Source organism: Melospiza georgiana, chromosome 11, assembly GCF_028018845.1.
Source record: "Melospiza georgiana isolate bMelGeo1 chromosome 11, bMelGeo1.pri, whole genome shotgun sequence".
Lineage (NCBI taxonomy): Eukaryota > Metazoa > Chordata > Aves > Passeriformes > Passerellidae > Melospiza > Melospiza georgiana.
This window is the reverse complement of record NC_080440.1, coordinates 63094-74586: the sequence shown is the minus strand read 5'-3', so window position 1 is coordinate 74586 and position 11493 is coordinate 63094. Positions and strand designations below refer to the sequence as shown.

General features: G+C 38.9%; 1 long non-coding RNA gene across 1 annotated transcript; it reads left to right on the top strand.

The window, feature by feature from the left end:
* Positions 1-2298: 2298 nt before the first annotated feature.
* LOC131088278 (uncharacterized) lies at positions 2299-4358 on the top strand. The gene is made up of 4 exons (XR_009115082.1): positions 2299-2486; positions 3096-3159; positions 3851-3926; positions 4049-4358. It is a non-coding gene; the product is annotated as an uncharacterized LOC131088278 (long non-coding RNA).
* Positions 4359-11493: the final 7135 nt, after the last annotated feature.

Below are 11493 nucleotides of genomic sequence, written 5' to 3'. Positions count from 1 at the left end.
TTTTTTACGGGTCGTAGCGCGAAGCAGCGGTTCGCATTTTAATTCTGTTGCGGTGGCTTTTATTAGCGTGAGTGTGTAGTGTTTGTTTTGGGGGGCTTGGGGAAGCGTCGTGTCGTTCATAGCAGCGGGTTTTTAATCTCGATAATTGCATGTGTGTTTATCGTCTTCCAGGGCTTTTATTTGTTTGATTTGTTTGATTGTAGTGTATGTTTTATGGTTACGGGTAATTTGGGGGACATTGTTTATGGTTACGTTTGTCTTTAGTCTTTGTGTTTGTTTCTAGGTGGTATTTTTATTTTGATAGCTTGAGGCACTATGGGTTTATTCAGTTGGGAATAAGTTTTTTGTTGCAGATTTCAGTTTATTTGGTTTTTGGTATTATTCTTGTTGTTGCTTTCTTTATTTTCTTTTTTTGGTTGTTGTTGTTGTTGTTGTCTTTTAATGTATTTGAGTATTGTTTATCAGGGTTTATTTTGGGAACGTGGGTATTTATATGGTGGGTTTTTAAAGTATTTATTTATTTGGGTAGTTAATTTCTTAGTTTTTAGTGGTTGAGATGTTTTTCCATTTTGTTAATTAGTTCAGGTTTAAAGTTATTTTTACAGAGGATTGTTTATTCTTTGAGTTAGTGTAGGGGTAGAATTGCGTTGGTTTTTTCTTTTTTAGTAACGTTCAGGGTCAGTGGCACTGTCTTGAGTTTAGTAGATTGGTTTGACTTTTTTTTAGTACTTTTTGTAATTTGCTGTGTGTGTTTCTAGAGGATTTTCTTTTATTTTGGTTCCATTTTTCTGTCGTGATGAGAATTGTTATTGAAAAGAGTGTTCTTTGTTTTTTCGCTGACACTTGTTTGGCTGTTGGAGGTATCTTGATGTTTTTGGAAGATATTGGTGGGAATTTGATGCTGTTTGTTCTGTCATTTCATTTAGGAATTGGATTTTAAATATACAATTATGACTCTAACTATATTGAAACAAAAGAAATAGATGTGTAGCAATGGGAATGAGCCAATTTTATTTTTATATATTCGGTCAATTTTTAAAATTTAACATGTAACATGAGTCATTATATGTTACAATAAGTTATTCTAATTTTAATAGAGTATTGTGTATGTTTTTAGATATATGAATAGAGAATATAAATGTAAATACAACCCAAACAAAAATACAAATATATAAATGTATTGCAACTATATGCAGATAAATAAAAAATTAATAATAAATTGTAAATATAAAATAACATAAATTGATACAATATATAATACAAGTGATACTGCATATATTTTATGAAAAATATTATAGGAAATGGATATAAAATAGATATAAATACGGATGTGATATATCTATCTATCTATATCTATCATTTGTTGTATATTATGATAAATACACCTATAAAAAAACATTTAGGTAGTTTAAAATAATGGATGGTTTTGTTTTTTCTTTGCCAAAGCAGGGGTTTTCGTGTAAAAATTACAAATACAAATAATATAAAGGTAGAAATATGAGTATAGAAATATATCATAAACACGTTAAAGATTTATATAAAAATTAGAAATATAAGGAAAAATAAGTTGTAGCAGTAGATATGGTAAATAATTTAAAAAATATTTCCCGTATATTTTTTGAATAAGGTGCATATTATATATAGTTATTAATATAATACATCAATATAAACTATAAATATATATAAAATATCAACTATCTATAAGAAGGAATAAAAGCTCTATGTCACGTGCAGCAGTAGAAAATTTCAGGCTCCCAGGAAATAAATAGTTTTCTTTAAATCATTTTCGTTTTGGAGTTTTTTTTTTTTTACTCTCGGGTAGCCTGAAAGTTTCTACTGCTGCTTTTTTATTCTAAAGGTGGAAAGGTAAACCAAGATTAGAAATATAACAAAGGGGAAGGGAAAGGAAAGGAAAGGGAAAGGGAAAAGGGAAGGGAAGTGGTGAAAAACAGAGTGAAAAAAGTAAAAAGAGTTGGAGGGAAAAAGAGAGGGCATTGGGGAGGAGCGGTGCTGCCTCAGGTCCTTCCCCGCCCGGGGGCGAAGGACCCGTTTCATGCCCTGGAGGGACTGCAGCTGCCGGTGGCTCCCGGGGGACGGAGCGGTGGCTGTCAGCCCGAGACTCCAACTCCCGGCAGGCCGTGCTGCTGGCGCGGCGTGTGACGCAACGGCTATCGCGGCACATGAGTGGCTGCCAGCCCGAGACTCCAACTCCCGGCAGGCCCTGCTGCCGGCGCGGCGTGTGACGCAACGGGCGACGCGGCCCGGCATTTTTCTCTAAATCGGCGGTAAATACAGCTGAGTAAAATTAGCTTGGCTTTCTTCCTTCTTTTGTAACTGAACTGTTTTTATTAAAAATCCTATTTGAATATGTGGAAAAAGTGGGGATGTCCTGTAGCATATCGTAGCTTTTCTTGTTTACAGGGTGCTCAGAAAGCATGCGTCCCTTAGAGTCCCACGGAAAGGTTCTCAGTGCGCTCTCTATCAAGGTATGTATTTAAAATTAAGTGATCCCTTTAGATATTTGCCTGTGTACCTTTTCCTGTAATTCAGAGCTTGCGTTCTGTGGGTTTTATGATAAACCTGTAAAACATGTAAGAATGGTTTTGCAAGTTTGAATCGTTGAAGGCAGCAATAAGTGGATTTAGAGCCTGTTCTTGACCAGACAAAGGGAAAAAGTGTGACTCTGATGCTGAACTTGTCATTTTTCATTTGACTTGCCTGAATTATTGAAGAAGAGAGAGAACTAGGAAAAGAGAGAAATAGAATTGATTATTGAGCCCTCCTAAAAAGCTCACCATGATTCAGTGTAGAGCCATAGGGAAGGGTGATGGAACAGAGCTCTGTGCGTTAGAAGGAAATAAACCTGACCTCCACACAGAGTCTTACTAATTTCTATTTTTAAAATGCAAAATAAGTTTAGGAAGTGTTGGAAGTTAGTGTTTTGGGAAAGAAATGGCAGTTCCACAGAACATTCCATTTAAGAGAGGCCCTTGGAAGGATTCATTTTGTAACTGCTGTCACTGCAATCAGTTGGTGGTTCAGCCTTGAAACGTGCACTTGACCTTCTATAAAGCACTGTTTTGTTTGCCTTTCAGTGCTATGAGTCTTGATAAATTGGAGAAGAGCCCAAGAGAAATTTTTCATCCCTTGATATAAAAGGTAGGAAGTGACTTTTTTTGGTTTGGTTCTTTTTCTTTATTATTTCCTGGAAATAAAAGTAATTAAGTATAGGTGCTACTGGTTTGTTTCTTCCAGTAGCAGGTGATAATAATAGTAGTAGTACTAGCAAAAATAATAATAGAAATAATAATAATAGTAATGTAATACTACTTAAACTGTCTTTATCCATTGGACTGGCCATTTCAAATCAAAACTTCTAAACACAAATCAAACCATCATCCTTGTAGAATCTTTCACAGCAGCGGGCTAAAGATCCTGGTTTTGTTGACAGGATTTATTGGTTCTGGAAGAACAAGAGGGAAGTACAAGCCTAACTTCTTCTAGCTCACAGACCCGTCCGGTGAACCCAGCTTTGTATTTTGATGGGCTTGTGATGACTTCGAAATCAATTGCTCATTACAGTTAAAAAAAATTATTGTTTTTTTGAACGTGACAGCAGAAATAACTTTATGCACCAACTTAATAATGATAGATCACCAGTTTAAGTTAAAAATTCATGCTATACTATCAAAATTTAAAGGTAAATTATTATGTATTAGGTGATGGTATAAAGTGTATGTTCTAATGTGTAATGCAAAGATACATACATACCTGAAAGTCCTGAGAGGAAACAAATTTTTATGTCTGCTGTTTGATTGTTTACGATACGATATTTGGCTTTATTTCCCAGGGATCGGTGAATTTTAACTTTGGAGTCCTCTGTGCTAAGGATGCTCAGCTTACCGATGATGAAATGTTCAGTAATGGTGAGTTTTTCACCTTCTCTTTAATTGCTATGCTGATCTGACTAAGAAAAGAAAAAACAAAAGCAAGAGAAAAAAAAAAGGATGGTTTATTATTTTTTACGCTGTTATGTTTGTTTCCTCAGTATTTGCTGCAGCTCTGCTTACCCAAGCTTTGGGTTCCTTCTGTCCCACTGGGAGTGGCCCAATTTGGTTGCATCTGGTGAAATTCACCCTGAGACCTTACAGAACCAGCTCCAACTACGTGAGAGCCATTTGCAGTTCTCTCCAGACGCCTGGAGAATGGGCGACGTTTCTGAGGATCCGGCGAGCGTGCTTCTGTCAAAACTCAGTCTGTGAAGTTTCTGGGGAAAACCCTTCTGTGTCCTGAAGGGTTCAAACTCTGGTGAGGATCCAGTTATCAGGTGCTCACCTGGATGGTTCCAGCTGCCAAAGGTAACACTTGTACTCTTGCCCTGTAGTTTACATCTATTGTATTTTTGTTATTTTGCAAGATTTTTTGTCTTTGCAAAATATTGTGCATTTCACTCTTTGGGCACTCTCAGATGGTTCTTTGGTGCAGCACCACCCCATGGGACACTTGGCTGCTGTCCTGAAGGGGATGGTCGCTAGAATTGTAAATCCTGGAGTGTTTATAAGTCTTCTGTCCCCAGGGAGGTGTCGTGCTTTGTTTACTTTTGTTCTGTTAGTTAGGCGCTGCTTCTCGTTGCAAGTATGAATTTCAAACTGCCCTGTTCTTTTTTTAACTGTTTTCCTGGTTCTCTCTGCCCGGCAGGGAAAGACTCTCGTATCCTTGTCGTCGGTCTCGGTGCTGTCCAAGAAGATACAGAGACTAAAAAAATCATAAGAAGCAAAATATGACTGCAGGGAAAAGAAGCTGGAGAGAACAGAAGGTGATGTTGTTATCCTTACCCTCTATTAGAAACATCCGCTGTGCTTTGATGCTGGTAGCTGCCGGGGGCTTGTTAGCTCTTTGTAGGCAGGTGTAGGTGTTCACTTGTAGGTTTTTTCTCTGGACAAGGCAATTCAAACTTTGCTAAGCTTATATTTGCAGATTACTCTCTAGCACAGTCCAGCATGACATTTTTGAATGTTGTAAAAATACCATGTTACTTGGAAATTGCTAATGAAGAGAAGCTTTAGGGGAAAATAAGATTTTAGGGTTGGGAGATGTGAGAAGAATTTTGTGTGGATGTTAGACTGAAGTAAAGCACACTTGAAGCTGGGCTGGCACGCTGGCAGGTCCCCTATTAAACAGTAGTGCTGAGATTAGCCTGGGGGTTGCCCATTGTTTCTGTAGAAATCAATGTTTCCTGGTCTTCAGAGGTAAGCTGCTTTGAAAAGCTGGAAGGTGCAGCATGCTGACAATCCCCGTGCTTTGGATTAAAAGTAGATTTCAGAAGGGTCCTAAGCTTTTGTCTTTGCCTAGAAGTCGATGTAATCCTGTCGAGGAGTTTTTAGTTCTGTGTTGCCATGTCATCCATCAGAGCCCTGCTGTACTAATCATCATACAAGTACAAAACAAAAAATCAGACCCTGTCCCACCCACTTAGAGCCCAGAACACGATTTCCTCGGGCTGCCATTTGCGTGCCATCGGTACTCACCACGAATTGAGCCCTCTGGCTCTGACAGAGCCCCTGGATGCTGACGGAAGGGGGCTGGTCACAGACCCTGGAGGTGCCTGTCCCCCAGGGAGGGAGAGGACGAGGCAGTGTGGCCTGCAGGGAGGGTCTCGTCCCCAGAGAGCAGCCGGTGACTCCATCCCTGCCCGGGGCTCCGGGTGCACCCTCGGGGTGGACGCCTGCCCTCAGGTTTCCCTCTGGGCACCCGGGGAGGGAACCAGGTCCATCCGTGTGGCAGCTGCAGGGCCTGCAGGCTCTGGGGCTCTGCAGCCGTGTGCCTTGTCACAGGGTGGCAGGGATGCGACACTGCCCGGCCGCGCCGCTGGCCTCGGATCCTTGCTGCTTTGCTCCTGATCCCATATGGATGTACCAGCAGTCTTCTGTCTTTTCTTTGAAAGTGTCCTTGGGAGAGTTCAAAGAGAGGGTAATTAGATATGTCAAAGCCTACATATTTGACCTGTTGGCACTCAAGAGAAAAGACAAAAACCTGCTTTGCATCCTTGTGCCTGCAAGTCATTGTGCCCCAGGGAAGTGAGGGAAGGGCTGGCCGAGGTCACTGGCCGAGGCTCTGAGATGGAGGTGAGTTTGCATTCCAGTGTATTGGAACAGAGGCTCATCAGAAGTTTCCTCGGCTATCCAAGGCATAGAGCCCTGGAGCCGAGTGAGCCTGAGCTGCTGCATGCTTGCTGTGAGCTTTGGGGTGAGCGTGCATCACTGCAGGCCTGGGATGGATTGAAATGCGCTAAGGAAACCAGAGGGAGGGAGGGAGGGAAATGCTCTGTTAACTTGTGCCAATTCTTCTGTCAGACTCATCACGGCGGGACAGCGTGAGGACTGAAAGTGTAAGAAGATGTGGAGGGAAACAGAGAATCTGACAGGAGCAGCGAACGCACGAGTGCACGAATTTTGCTTTTTGCTTGGATATAAACTCAGGAGTTGAAAGGAATTTTGGAGTGAGAAGGGACATTTTAGAAGGAGAAGAAGAAAAAGAAGTTGTTGTTGTTGTTACAGTCCTGGCAAAAGCTTTTGTTCTAGCTAATAAAAGAAGTTAGCTTAAAAAACAAAAAGAAAAAAATGTAGTGTTTTTTTTTTTCCTTCACTATTATATTCATTGGTGGTATATGGTGTGTTGTTTTATTTCTTGGTATTATTAACTCTGTGTAAATTGTTTTTTGAGTGAAGCTGACTTTCTGGATGGGTTGGTTTGTATTTGAGGCAGGATTAATTTCAGTAGGATTCTTTCATAGATTTCTGATGGGTATTACTGGGATTTTGGTTTTGTTTGTTGTATGTATAAACATACAGCTTTGGTAGGGCCAGCTGGGCTGCTGGAGTTTTGGGTGTGAATTTATTAGATGGCTTTTGTTAAATGCAGTTTTTCATTTTTGAAATGTTTTTCAATGTAGTGGTTTTAAGGTGGTTTTTAAGAATTCATTGTATTGTTTTATCTTGTTTGTAGTTGCTGTATGAGAAGGGATGCGGTGTGACTTTTTGAATGCTATGGTTTTAGGGTTCCTAAGTTCTGATTTCTTTCTGGTTCGATAGTTTTTTTTATTTTTTGGGACAGGGGCGTTTATATGGTGGGTTTTTATAGGCAATACGTTTTTTAATTTGGGTAGTGATATTTTTTAGTATTTTAATGGTTTAGGTTTTTTATTTTCATGGTTTTAATTATTTTTTAAAATTTTTTCCAACAACTTTTATAGATGATAGGTTATTATTTGTGCATTAACATAAAGGTAGAGCTTTGGGGACTTTTTTTAGTAATGTTTAGGGTCAGCTGTGCAGTTTTGAGTCTAGTGAGTTGGTTTGATTTAATTGTTAATGGGTGTTTGTTTTTATTAGCAGTTGTGTCATTTTTGAGTTGTGTTTGAGTTGTTTTTGAGTTTTTTGAGATATTGGTTTAGGAGGAAGTTTATGATGACAATGTGCGGAGGTTTTGGGCTACTTTATAGTGGGATTTAACATTTATTTACAGTTAGGTTTATTTGAGTTTTTATTAGGGTTCAATGACGTTGTGGGATGTTTGTTCCGTTAGTAACAGAAATAGGTTTTGTTTTGCTGTGCTGCGATGGGATGGGCGTGTGCTGCGTGCCGGTGCTGACAAAGGTACAGTATTGTTGTGGCTCTGGTGTGTCGGGCTAATGAACTTCTATGGTTTAATATAGAGATGAAAATAGAAATAAATATACATTTAAAAATAAATCTAAAATTAGAGCGGTAAACATAAATATAGATAACAGATACATACATAAAACTATAATACATGGTATATAATTGTAACATATTATCACATAGATAAATGATAGTCTATTATATTTATATATATACACACAAAGATAAATATAGATTGTAAATATAAAAATATTTAAATAGAGTTAAAATAAATTGGGGGTGTTATTAGGTTATAGGCTGGGCTTTTTAAATAAATGACAGAAATATCAATTCAGATATACAAATATATATACAAATACAAATCTCTACAAATATTTAATTTAAATAAATATGAGTAAAAGAAATATACAATACAGAAAATATATATCTATTATTATATTAGAAGGTTCTCTCTAATATATATATATCTATGAATAAAATAAATAAAAATATCCATATAAATATCACTATAATTTTGAAAAATAAATTTACTTCCTGCATTTTAAATCTGGTTCAAATAAAGGGGTGTCCTTGGTTTTTATTTGGTTAGAGGCAGGAGTTTTATTTTAAATAATATAAGGAATATAGAAATGTGGATCTTAAGATAGGAATATATAATAAATATATAAAGAGAAATTGCTAAAGCATGAATATAAATTTATATATAAATATATGTAAGTAATATGAAGAGTTGTAGTATAGCATATAAATAACATTATACGAGAATATAAATATAAAAATATGTAAATATAGTTTAAAAGAAAGGGAATGCTTTGGCTTTTATTTAAGTAGAGGCAGGGGTTTTATTTTGAATATTATAAGTGTTAGAGAAGTAAAAATCTTGACGCAGAAATATTTAATCAATGTATAAAAATATGTATAAAAATATATAAATAACTACTCGCATCAGATGTAATATAGAATGTAAATTTATTCATAACTTGACATTGCTAAAGATAAATGTATAAGTAAGCAATAGACATTAGCATACATTATTATAAATACAAATAGGAATATAAAAATCAGACATAAGGATAAAAGCTATTTAAATATTTTTTAAAAGAAAGGGTTTGGGTCTTTTTTATTATTGGGTTAGAGGCAGGGTTTTTATTTTAAATAATATGAATGTAGATATTATTGTTATATATTTCTAAATATTGAGATATAAAATCAAGATATAAATATATATATAAACACAAAATATAAGTAAATATAAATAATAGGAAGAGATGGAATGGAGAATACAAATAAGAGTATACATTAGTATACATTTTAAATGTAAAAGTGAATATGAACCTGGAAAATAGAATTTTAAAAAATATTTAAATACAGTTGAGAAGACTGAGGTTCTTTTTGGCTTTAATGTGGGTAGAGGCAGGGGTTTTATTTTAAATAATGTGTTACAGATGTAAAAATCCTAACACAGAAAGATATAATAAATATATAAAGATATGAGTAAAAGTATATAAAAATATAAGTAATAGGAACACATGTAACATAGAATATAAATTTATAAATAAATCGCTAAGTATAAATGCAAAATCGATCATACATCAGTAAACATTTTAAATATAAATTTGAAAAATATTTTTTAAAAAAATTTAAATACAGTTGAAATGAAAGGGGGTTTTATTTGCCATGTATGGGGTAGAGGCAGGGGTTTTATTTTGAGTACTGTGAGTGTTAGAGAAGTAAAAATCCTAACAGAAATATATACTTACTATGTAAAAATATGTATAAAAATATAAAAATAAATTTAAGTTTTAGGGATATATGCAATATGGAATAGAAATGTATTCATAAAAACAAATGTATAAATGGACAGTGTAGATCAATATACATTATTAAATAGAAATGTGAATATGAATATGAAAAAAAAAATTTATAAAATATTTAATTTTGTTTTTTAAAGAAATTGTTGGGGTTTTGTTTTGTTTTATCCTATTAGATTAGAGGCAGAAGTTTATTTTTCCTCTTCCCGGTTGTTTTGGGGCGTTTATTTCAGAGCAGTTTTCGGCGGGGGTCGCCCCTGTTCTTTTTTGCCGCCTTCGCTGCCCGCAGCCCCGAGGCGCGCTGCGCCCCCGGCCGGGGCGGGCGGCAGTGCTGCCATCTCGTGGGCAGAGCGCGGTACTGCAGCCCTGCACCGAGAGGCCGCCACCTTGGGAGTGGCGCGTCGCGGATGTCGCGGACTTTTAATTGACCTTCTCAGCAGGGCGGCGAAAAGGGCGGGGAAGTGGAGGACCGGGGTGGGTGCAACTGGACTGCCTGCATGGAATACCGACCCCGGCGCGGCCCCGGTGGTATTTTCTATGGCGTTTCAAGTGTACCCGACACATGCTGTGGTCTCAGGGGCGCCGCGGGCGGGCGTGTTTCGGCGGGTTTGTGAGAGGCATCTGGGTAAACGCCTCGCTGTGCCGGGGTCCTCTCACGGCCGCCTTCCCGCCCCGAGGGAGCCGAGCCGGGCCGAATTGTTCCGCAGAGCCGAAGAGCCGAGTGTGGCCGAAAACAGCCGAGTTTCCCCGAAGAGCCGAGTGTGGCCGGAAACAGCCGAGTTTAACCGAAGAGCCCAGTGCAGCCGAAAATAGCCGAGTTGAGCCGAAGAGACGAGTGTGGCCGACAACAGCCGACTTGAGACGAAGAGCCGAGTGTAGCCGAACACAGCCGACTTGAGACGAAGAACCGACTGTAGCCGAACACGGCCGACTTGAGACGAAGGGCCGATGATAGCCGAGTGTAACCGGTACCGAGTGTAGCCGACATTGGCCGCATTTAGGCAAAGAGCCGAATATGACCGACTTTAGCCCAACCGGGCCGAAGTTCTGCCGAAGAGCCGGAAAAGCCGAATTTAGACGAAAAGCCGAACCGAAACGATTTTAGACCTAAGCCGAACCAAGCCTAATTTAGACGAGTTTATTTAAACAGAACCGAACGACGCCGCAGCGCTCTGCCTGCACAGCGCCGGTGCAGACGGCAGGGGGCGGTGTATAAAGTGAGTATAAAATATCAACTATATATAAGAAGGAATAAAAAGCTCTGTGTCATGTGCAGCAGTAGAAAATTTCAGGCTCCCAGGGAATAAATAGTTTTCTTTCAGTCATTATAGTTTTGGGATTTTTTTTACTCCCAGGTAGCCTGAAAGTTACTACAGCTGCTTTTTTATTCTAAAGGTGGAAAGGTAAACCAAGATTAGAAATACAAGAAAAAGAAAGGGAAAGGGAAAAAAAAGGGGGTGGAAAAAAAAAGGAAAGGAAAGAAAGCAGGAGAGCAGAAGGGAAGGGAAGGGAAAGGGGTGAAAAACAGAGTAAAAAAAAGAAAAAGAGTTGGAGGGAAAAAGAGAGGGCATTCGGGAGGAGCGGTGCTGCCTCAGGTCCTTCCCCGCCCGGGGGCGAAGGATCCATTTGATGCCCGGGAAGGACTGCAACTCCCGGTGGCGGGGGACGGAGCCGTGGCTGTCAGCCCGAGACTACAGCTCCCGGCAGGCCGTGCTGCCGGCGCGGCGTGTGACGCAACGGCTGACGCGGCACATGAGTGGCTGTCAGCCCGAGACTCCAGCTCCCGCCAGGCCCTGCTGCCGGCGCGGCGTGTGACGCAACGGGCGACGCGGCCCGGCATTTTTCTCTAAATCGGCAGTAAATACAGCTGAGTAAAATTAGCTTGGCTTTCTTCCTTCTTTTGTAACTGAACTGTTTTTATTAAAAATCCTATTTGAATATGTGGAAAAAGTGGGGATGTCCTGTAGCATATCGTAGCTTTTCTTGTTTACAGGGTGCTCAGAAAGCATGCGTCCCTCAGA